Genomic DNA, 11,563 nt, shown 5'->3' on the forward strand with positions numbered 1-11,563 from the left:
TCTCTTCCAGTGTCTCTGGGTTAGATTTGAGATTTTTGAATGTTTTACCATGAATATTTCTTGAGGCCAAACATAAGATAGAGAAGGATGGGAATTGATAAGAATGGCTTCAGGACCAGGGAAACCCCCACTTCAATAGTTTCATAAGAACAGGAGGGAATCTATTTGCCAATGCAATTTGTGGACTCTACATTCTTGACCTAGTTGCACTGAATCCATTTTAAAATTCCCCCTAACTTCATAACTGTTGGAGCCACCAAAAGTATATACATATATATCATATATATTTCATATGTATATGATATATATATATATATATATATATATATATATATGAAATCAGCCACCAAAACTAGATAAGATATATGAAGCTAAGAAGTGCATTCTACCAGGAACTGGATATAGATAATTCCTGAGAGACACATTTAGAGCATGTCAAATACAGAAGTGAATGTTAGTGGCAAACCAGTGAACTGAAAACAGACATCTTGTTGGTAGATTTTGAGACAGGATTACAATAGTTGAAGGTGTTGTTAACTCCAAAAGAACAACATTGTCAATGACCCAGAGCTTTCTGGTACTAGACCAATATTCAAACAATGAACATAGACAGATCTATGGCTCCAAATGCATATGTGGCAGAGTATGGGCACCAATGGAAGGAGAAGCCTTGGTCCTACCTAGGTTTGTCTCCCAGTTCAAGGGAATTTCAAGGGGCAGAATTATGGTTAGAGAAGAAGGGATTGTGAACAGGTAGTGATCTTATGGGCAGGAAATTGAGAAAGGACATAATATTTTAAATGTAAATATAGACTCATCCAGTTTAAAAACACTATAATTTGATAAAAATTTAAAAAAGAAAGATTTAAAAGTAAAGAAAACTGCCAACTAATCACACTTATTTAATCAGATCTCTAAATTGGTATTCAGAGTAATACTAGTGGAAAGACAAAGATGATGAAGTCTCAACTAGAAGCACTTCTTTCTCCGAAATATCCGTGTCAGACACAAAATGCACTATAGGTATCCAAAGCTTGGAGGAGTTTACTCTGAGCTAAGTACCCAATACTTGTCTTTACCTCCTTCCTTAAGACCTTTTTCTTCTGGGCAAAAAGAATAAAGGCCATAGCTCTCAGAAAAACAACTGTGCCCTCTCAAAATCTATTCTTTGCAATTAAGAAATGAATGATATAAACCCTTTGACATTCAGGAACCATAAGAACAGGGAATTCCAGATGCTTCTGTGATGCTTCCAGCTCTTGATTCTCATATGTGTAAGTCTCAGATCAAGTCTATCTCTTCAGCGATACCACTCCAACCCTTCCAAGGACTCTCTGAACTTTTCAAAATACCACTTATTTCTTCATTTTTTTCATACAAAGACAGAAGGCCAGGTTCCTTCTTCACATCTCTGATCTCCTCATCCTGTTTGTTCTCACTCCCAAATGGCTGTTTACTCTGAATTAGTGGCAAATTAGTAAACCAGAGAGGTAATGAGGTAATATGTGAGAGTCAGTTCCTGTCAGGACAATAATTGTTACATCACAGAAGAAGCTAGGGCTCTCCTAGTTACAACAGATTTTTCATGGAGGTCCTATTTATGATGTCACTGAGAACTGCCATCTCCTACCTGCTAAACAGCTTTCCTTACATTTACCAGATTCGAGGGTGTCCTTTCCAGGTATGTCTCCTGTGACACAGTGGAAAGCTTTACGTACTCCATCTCTCTTAAGCTAGAGACTTATCTCTGCTTCACTAGTGGTTACATGCTCTGAATGGAGAAGGTTAGTCAGGGGCTTGGCATGGGTCCCTAAGATCTAGGAATATGGAGTGCAGGAGATTCTACTGGATAATAATTTTATTCCCAGTTCCATTCCTCTGGCCTATAATTCAATTTCCTCAGATATCTTTCTTTTCTAAAAGCCAGTATTTTCCCTACAGATCTTTAATTGAGTGAATATTTTATTACATTTTCTTAGTGTACATTCCTTGATAGTGGACTTTATATATATTGCTGAATGTGTACTCAAATGTTCTATTATCCTATTCCATTTTTTTGCTCTGATTTTGAAAAAAAGGGGGCCCAGTACTAAAGTGAATATAACAGTGTATATATTCTGTATCTACTTAAATGACAAACTCCCAAATCCTTATTTTATCCAAAAATTACCACACATTAGTAAAGCAAAGGACAACATAGACTATAATGTGGTTCTGCGGTAGCAGTAGATAGCAGTTCTCTAATATCTACCTTCCAGTGTTTCCATGGCCAGACTTGAGGGTTTTGGATGTTTTACCATGATTCTTTATTCAGTCCAAACATAAAGTTCATTACATGGACTGGGAGAGGAGTGGCTTGAAGTCAAGTGAATCTTCTACTTCAGTAGGTTCATAAGAATAGAATGGCGTCTATATGGCTTCGTCATTTGTGGATTCTAAATTCTTAACTTAGTTGCGCAGAATACTTGTTAAACATCCACCAAACACCATAGCTGTACAAGGGACCAATTATATCCTAATCATTCTGATTGCTGTGCTATGGAAACTCAGGATTTTGTTTTTGATTTCCATTTACCTGATGGCTAAGGATGTTGATATTCCTCAGTTGAGAATTCATTGTTTAGCTCTACACACACAAACACAAACACAAACACACACACATACACACACTCTCTGTCTCTGTCTCTGTCTCTCTCTCTGTCTCTCTCTCTCCCTCTCTCTCTCTCTCTCCCTCTCCCTCTCTCTCTCTCTCTCTCTCTCTCTCTCTCTCTCTCTCTCTCTCCGCAATCAAATGTAGATAAGAGTGATGAAGCTAAGGAGTCTATGCTGCCAGTGAACTGAAAATGGACATCTTGTTGGTAGGATTTGAGAAAGGATTAGAAGAGCTAAAGGTATTTTCAACACCATAAGAACAACAATGCAAAAAAAAAAAAAAAAAAAAAAAACAGAGATTTCTGGTACTAAACCAATATTCAAAGACTGTACATGGACAGAACTATGGCTCCAACTGCATATGTGACAAAGGATGGTCTTGGGGTCACCAATGGAAGGAGAAGCCATTGGGTTTGACTCCAAGTTCAAGGCAATGTCAGGGAGCAGTAAGGTGGGTTATAGAAGAAGGGGAGCAGAATTGGATAGGGCAATTATGGAAAAGAAACTGGGAAAGGAAATAACATTTGAAATGCAAATGTAGAAATATCCAGTTAAAAAAGCAATAAAATTTTATAAAAAATAAAAAAATGAAAGAAAGAAAAAAATCTGCCAGCTAATCAAACCTATTGACACAGAAATCTAAATAGTCACTGTCAGGGAATGGTATTCAGAGTAATACTAATAGAAAGACTGAGATGATGAAGTCTCAACTAGAAGCTCTTCTTCTCCAGATATCAGTGTCATAAACAAATTGCACAATAGGAATCCAAAGCATGGAGGCGTTTACACTGAGCTGAGGAGATAATACTTGTCTTTCCTTTGTTTCTTTGGACCTTTTCTTCAGGGCAAAAAGAGTAAAAGCCACAAGCTCTGAGAAGAACAACTGTGCCCTTCCCAACAACTGGCTTTTGTAATGAATAAATTGATTATATAAACTCTCTTACTTACAGGAACCATATCAAGCAGGTAAGTCCAGATGATTCTGAGAAGTTCGCAGCTCATGATTCCAATGTGTGGAAGGCTCAGATCAAGGCTATTTATTCAGAGAACCCACTCATTCCCTACCCAAGACTCACTGAACTTTCCCATGGACCAGATTTGAGGGTGCCTTTCCAATAGTGTCTCCTGTGACATACTGGAAAACTTTACATACTATATATCTGTAAAGCTAGAGACTTCTCTTTGCTTCATTAGTTCTTACATGTTCAGAATAGAGAATGTTGGTCTGGGGCTTGGCATGGGTAAAAATGATCTAGGAACATGGTGTGGAGGAGATTATTCAGGAAAATAATTCCACTTCCACGTCCATTCCTGAGACATACAGGCCAAGCTCCTAGTTTGTCTCGGTTTCCCAAAGTCCAATATTTTCCCTCCAGACGTTTAATTGAAGGAATTTTGTATTACATTTTCTTAGTGTACATTCTTTGAAAGAGGACTTTATATATATATTCCTGAATGTGTACTCAAAAATATTGTTTTCCAATTTTATTTTTTGCAATGATATTGCAACAAAGTGGGCCCAGCTAAAGTGTGAATATAACAATATAAATATTGTATACCTACTTCTAATGATAATCTCCCAAATCCTTATTTTATACAAAAATTAACAGACATCAATAAAGCAAAGGAGAACATAGACCCTAGAATGCGGTCCTGAATTTCTTTTAGGCTTGAAAAATTTTGCCTAGAAATTTTGTAGTTGTATTTGTGTCTTTATCCCTCCACTGGTGTCCTTCCGGGCTACAGGAGTTGGCCTCTAAATGTTCCATATCACCAATGTAAGTCACAGCTTAGGTAACCCCCATTGATTCGTGGGTACCTCCATTATCCTGGACTCTTTCTCTTCCTGGAGATTTCCCCTACCTCCTCATCTCTAAAAGTTCAAGATTTCCTTTCCTTCTCCTGACTATTGGATCATATCTCCTGTCCCTTCCCACACAGGATCCATTCTCCACTTCCTTCCATCTCCCATCTAGTTCCTTCCCTCAATCGGCCTCCTAGACAATTTTATGCCCATTCTACATGAGACTCAATCCTATGCACTTGGGGCATTCTTCTTGTGTATCTTCTTTGTATCTATGAGCTTAGTGGAGAATGTCCTGTAGTTTACGGATAATATTACTTATAATTGAGCAATTTCAAAAACCCTGCTGGATCATATTTTCATAGTAGTATTCAACTTTGAAAATGATAATTTAATATGTGTGAATGTCCGGAGGAACAAATTTAAGTAAAAAGAAACTTAAAACATAGATCAAATCACAGATTTTAAAAGTTGACCTAATAATAAAATTGTCTACTATCATAAAGTTTGATTATACCACAGGCAATTTTTTAAGTGGTACAATAAATTTGGCAGACAAATGATGTTTTTACCAAATAATTATGGATAATTTGACTAAGATCAAATAAGATAAATATATTATTTCCATTTCGATATCACTTGCTGGCATTTTTCCTCAAACATGATGTATATAGCATTAAACATAATGGTATTAGTTTTAAATTTTAATATTTATTTTAACCTAACCTAAAAAGTAACAGGTTGTCTTATTTTATTCTTGTTGACATTCAACCTCATCCTTGCTTTTTCAGTTCTTTGTTCCTTCCTGTCCTATGTCCCTCACCACTTATACTAGTCTCTCTTCATTATTCTTACATCTACATCCATATCCCACATGTTCAATATCTTCCATGGCACACTGTTTAAAACCCAACTTTCTAATGTCTGCGACCTATATCAGTTAAATAAACTCAAGCCATCCACAGCTTCACATAAATAAAAGTATATTAGAAGGAGATTCTATGATCTATATGAGAAAGAACACATGGTATTTGCCTTTCTGAGTCTTTGCTACCTTACTTGGTATATTTTATAGTTACATTTATTTTCCTGAAACCATGATAGTTTAGTTTTCCTAGGGCTTAATGAAATGCCATTTCGTATATTGTCATATTCTTATGTATCTACATATCAATGAACATTCCTTACTATTCTCAATAAAACAACAATAGATTTTTTGTGAATAATGATGAGAAAGCTCAGATAGAGAAGTCAAGATTAATTACTGACAAACTAAGAAAAAAATTTCAAAGATAAAAATTTGTGGTTATGTTAACTAGATCAGTGTACATTAAGGTTAATAAAGGATGTGGTATTTATAATGTTTTAATAAAAATTAAAATTGTAGAATATTCAATACTTTAGAGAATGCTTATAAAATTGTCCATCTCTAAGTGTTACTTACACTAAAAATTTAATATTTTTATAAAATATTTTGGAGATATATATATATATATATATATATATATATATATATAAAACCTTCAAAATAAAATTAAGAAGTTACTGTCATAAAATTCAATAACAACACCAAAGACCGGTTATATGAATTAAAAACGGACTAGAAGTTATTGAAAACCTCTCCAATTAAATTCAGAGACTTAGAAAAGAGAGCCTTTTAATAGAAAGGCACATGGCAAACAAGAAACAATAAAATCCTGAGACTATACTAAGATGGTTACTATTCATTCCTATGTGCTAAGGTTTCATCAACAAGCATGGTAGATGAAGAGAAGGTATATGTCAGAAAAACTAATTCATGTTTAACATAGTAACTTTCTTCATAATACCCAAGCAGACACTTCTCTTTTTTGTTGCTTAAAAAGTATGTACAAAGCACGGCTTTTGATTATAACACTAATATTTCAAAACTATCATTAAATATGCAAAGATCTTAACACAAAACCCATAGTTTTCATAGCAACCATACAAACTTAAGAAGGAAAAGAAAACATTTTTAAGTACATAGATATGCGTAATGAAGTCCCCACCTTACCAGTAACAGATGGGTCAAATTTATTGTTCTATGTATTACATAGAATACTCTATCCCAGTTCATTGTTCCTTAGCATATGTTTTTTCTCATCTTTCTCTGTTACTTATCTTCTGAAAGCAGGTTGTATTTCTCATAAAATTAGTTCAAATTATCCAATCTTCACACCAACAAAAAGAAGGTGTTGACATTAGAGGAAAACCAATTAAAGGTTCTCATTCTTTATTGTGCAAAATTTTATATATTATTTTGTATGCTTAATATGCTTCTACACCTTAGTGATTACAATTCAATATTGGCCTGAAATCCAACATTCTTAATTCACAATGTAAAAGTCCTTTAGCTAATCACAGAAAAGCCTTCAAAGTGTATTTACATAGGTTTATTTAATAATAATTCAACTTATAGTGTAAGGGGAATAGTGATGTATAACATCTTTTCTTACATTTTTGGTGCCTCACATTATTTTATAGCTAAGAGATTTCATTAGAATCAAGAAAAGATTATTGACATCTTACTAAAATAAAATGAGAATTTTTCTCTGTATAATTCAGAACTTATTCTTGAACATTTTTGTGACAGTGTTTCTTTTATATCCCTGGCAGTACCAGAACTCACTCTCCCTCTCACCTTTTCTCTCTTTCTCTCTCTGTAGACCAATCTGGCCTTGAACTTAGAGTTCTGCCTGCTTCTGCTCCCCAGTGCTAAGAATAAAGGCCTGTGCCACCACACCCCGTTCTTGTCTACATCTTTAACATGCTCTTGTCTGATTATATTCCAAATCTTATGAAGTTAGTTCCCTAAAGTACCTAGAAAAACTCCAATACCAAAAATATATTTTGCATATCTAAGTCCCTCTTCCCAAATTCCTGATTGATCTAGTCACCTAGCAAGCTCTCTGAAGGAACTGAAAACAACAAATTTTGCTTTCATAACAGGAATAAAGAAAAGGACTGTTTACTGCACGATCTCTTGATATCACGGAACAATTCTTCCAACACTACAAAGTGAAATCTCATAAAGAAATGGGTACCCGAAGCCACAGTTTCTTACCTTCTATTTGGTTGTGCACACTGTGACCACCATTTCATTTTAACCAGGTTTAACGCAAAGGTATTCTCTGCCCCAAGAATCCAATTCTACTATATTGACATATTCAGCCATGTTCAGATAAATTTAATCACCAAGCACACCAAAGTAAGGATTTATAAAATATCCAACAGAAACATGGGAAGAAATGCTACAAATATAAATTCATACAGAATAAATAAACAAAAGGTCATTTACTTTTTGTAACACAACATCTGTCTATTTTCATTGTATTGATTGGTTCTGTGTATATTCAGAAGCCAAGAAAATTGTATTTAAGCCAGGACACAATTTGTGAGTTTTAGTTCTCTCTATTATATAGACTATGAAGACTAACACTTAGATATCAATGCTTAATAGAAAGCAATTTTACATGTTGTGTCATTTAACTATTTCTCAGATTTTTTTGTATAATTGAAAAAGTATAGCTAAATCTTGTTATTTAATATTTTTCCCACTCAATTTCAATATCTACTTTAACTCTGAGTAATAAGTCCAAATGGGATCTGATTACATATATTGGCCACATACGTATTTTTCTAAAAATTATAAGGCAAAGTTTTATATGCTAGAATGTACACTTTTGGGAGTACTGGAATTTAGTTCATCCTTTTTCATTACTTTTCTCTGAAAGACTATTTTTTACTAATTTGTTTCAAATTTTTAGAAGTATTGTTGTGTGTGTTTTTGTGTGTGTGAGTGTGCCTGTGTGAGTATACATACATACATATACATGTATATTTTATAATTCAAATATAATAAGACCAGAGAAAGTAGCTTGAGTGATATTGATAATTTATGGACACAGTGAATTTTTATATATGCCATATATATAACCTTGAAAATATTTTCTGAGTATTTTTTCAAAAGCAATTTTTAAATATGTATACTAGATCAAACATGCTAATTGCAGTTTTCGCTTTTTCCACACTAATTTTATCTCATTAGATGTCTAGAATGAAATATATGAATCCCTGAATCATATATTAACTCCAACTGTAGGTAGAATCAATGATGGATCTTATTTTTCTCACCTTTACTTCATAAATTATATATTTAATATGCTCTATTTATATTAGAAACGTGTGCCACATTATACATATATATATATATATATATATGTATTCGTTGATAACTTCCTTCTGTAAACAAACATTAAGAATTAATGATTTATATACATTATTACAAAATCTAAGAACATTCAGTGTCTTCCATAATCAACTACCATAATGCATAAATATTAGAATCATTTCCTGACTGACGCTATTAACAAAAAGTACTTGATGTACCATTCCTATAAACTAATTTAGATATTATCCATCTGAGTTTCTTCAAAGAAATGTCTAACTTTTAGTAAAGGGAAATATAGTAAAATTGTTACTGTCTTTGAATCACAAATGATGTCAGTATTTTTTTCATTCTATATTTCTTTAAATTGTAAAATACAGTTTTGTTTAAATAAGTCATAACAAAAAGGGACATATTGATTATAGAGAGCAAAAGAGACCAAATGAAATTAATGCCAAACTCTAATATTTGAGCCAATATCAGAAATGGGAAATGATATTTTACTATTAATTTAAGGAGACATAATGTCATTTTTATTTAATAATTTTCCTGAATATTTTATGTATTTTCAGTTCAAATGGTATCTCCTTTTCTCCCTCTCCCATAAACCCCCCTTCCAGCTTCTTTGAAGATGTTCCCATTTCCACCAACTCACTTCAACCTCAATGCCCTGGCATTACCCTACACTGGGGAAACAAGTCTTCACTGGATTAAAGGATTTTAATTCCAATCATGCTGGACAGTGCATTTCTCTGCCACACATGTGGCTGGAATCATTGGTTCCTCAAACTGTACTCACTAGTGGGTTGTTTAATCCCCCTAATTTCTGGTGGGGTCTTGTTGGTTGATATTGTTGTTCTTCCTGGGGTTTTGCAAATCCCTTCAGCTCATTAAGTATTTTCTCTAAAACTTCCATTGAAACCCCCATGTTTAATCCAATGGTTAGCTGCAACCATCCTCATTTATATCAGTAGGGATCTGTCAGAGCCTCTCAGGAGACATCCATATCTGATTTCTATCAGCAAGGATTTGTTGGCATGAGCAATGAAGTCTGAATTGGGTGGCGGCATAGTGGATGGATCCCCACGTGGGGCAGTCTCTGGTTGACCCTTTCTTCAGTCCCTGCTTGACTCTTTATCATTGTATTTCCTTCCATGAATATTTTGTTCCTTCTTCTTAGAAACAATGTAGCATCCACATTTTGGTCTTCTTTTAGTTTGGGCTTCATATGACCTGTGGATTCTTTCTTATGAATTCCACACTTTTGGGTTGATACACACTTCCAATTAGTTTATATTATTTGTGTTATTACCTCACACAGAATGATAATTTCTAATTCCATCCTAAGAATTTTATGCAAACATTGTTTTTGATAGCTTAGGATACAGGGTGTAAATATACCACATTTCCTTTATCCATTTCTTTGTTGAGGGACATCTGGGTTCTTTTCAGCTTCTGGCAAATATATGTATATATGTATATATGTATATATGTATATATGTATATATGTGTGTGTGTGTTTATACATACAATATATGTGTGAGTATTTATGCATATATATATATATATATATATATATATATATATATATATATATATAGTTGCTTTCCACATATAGCATCATGTGTCCTTGTTATATGTTGGAGCATCTTTTGGGTAAATACCCAAGAAGTGGTATTGCAGGATCCTCATGTAGAACAAATTTTGTTAGAAAATTCCAGATTGATTTCCAGAGTGGTTATACCAGCTTGCAATCCCACCAACATTGGAGGAGTGTTCCTCTTTCTCCACACCCTTTTAAGTATCATTTGTCTACTGAATTTGTTTTTATCTTAGCCATTCTGATTGGTGTGCTGTGGAATCTCAGGGTTTTTTTTTTTTTTTTTTTGTTTTGTTTTGTTTGATTTGTTTTTTTTTTTTTTTTTGATTTCCATTTACCCGATGGCTAAGGATGTTGATATTCCTCAGTTAAGAATTCATTGTTTAGCTCTATACACAATTTTGATAGGACTATTTGATTCCCTGTAACATAATTCATTGAGTCTTTGTATAGATTGAATTTAGCCCTCTATCAATTGGAGGATTGATAAAGATCTTTTCTTAATCGGTTGGTTGCTTCTTTTTGCTAATGACAGTGCCCTTTGCCTTACAAAAGCTTTACAATTTTATGAAGTTCCATTTGTCAAATCTTTATCTTAGAGCATAAGCCATTTGTTTTATATTCAGGAAATTTCTCCAGTGCCCAAGTGTACAAGACTCTTTGACATTTTTCTTCTACTAGGGTTAGGTTATATGGTTTTATGTGGAGACCCTTGATCCACTTTTACTTGAGCTTTGTATGCGGTGATAAGAATTGATTGATTTAACTTCTTCTACATGCTAATTTCCAGTCAAACCAGCACTATTTGTTGAAAATGCTATGTTTTTTCCATTGGATGATTTTGGCTCCTTTGTCAAATACCAAGTTCCTGGTGTTTGCCTTCATTTCTGGGTCTTCAATTCTATTCCATTGATCTGGGTATTTGTCTCTGTACCATAACCATTAAATTTTTATCATTATTTTTCTGTTACACAGTTTGAGGTAAGGTATAGTGATTCCCAAAGAAGGAAAAGATCTTTACCAATCCTGCAAAAGATAGAGTCCTTATATCCAAAATATACAAAGAACTCAAGAAATTAGACCGCATTGAGACAAATAGCCCTATTAAAAAATGGGGTCAGAGCTAAACAACGAATTCACAGCTGAGGAATGCCGAATGGCTGAGAAACGCCTAAAGAAATGTTCAACATCTTTAGTAATAAGGGAAATGCAAATCAAAACAACCCTGAGGTTTCACCTCACACCAGTGAGAATAGCTAAGATCAAAAACTCAGGTGACAGCAGATGCTGGCGAGGATGCGGAGAAAGAGGAACACTC

General features: G+C 34.0%; 1 long non-coding RNA gene across 1 annotated transcript; it reads left to right on the forward strand.

The window, feature by feature from the left end:
• Positions 1–424: 424 nt before the first annotated feature.
• On the forward strand, positions 425–10,099 carry LOC134484626 (uncharacterized). Its single transcript, XR_010062144.1, has 3 exons — positions 425–3,618; positions 7,427–7,601; positions 9,266–10,099. It is a non-coding gene; the product is annotated as an uncharacterized LOC134484626 (long non-coding RNA).
• Positions 10,100–11,563: the final 1,464 nt, after the last annotated feature.

Source organism: Rattus norvegicus, assembly GCF_036323735.1.
Source record: "Rattus norvegicus strain BN/NHsdMcwi chromosome Y unlocalized genomic scaffold, GRCr8 chrY_unlocalized_2, whole genome shotgun sequence".
In the NCBI taxonomy this organism is placed as follows: domain Eukaryota; kingdom Metazoa; phylum Chordata; class Mammalia; order Rodentia; family Muridae; genus Rattus; species Rattus norvegicus.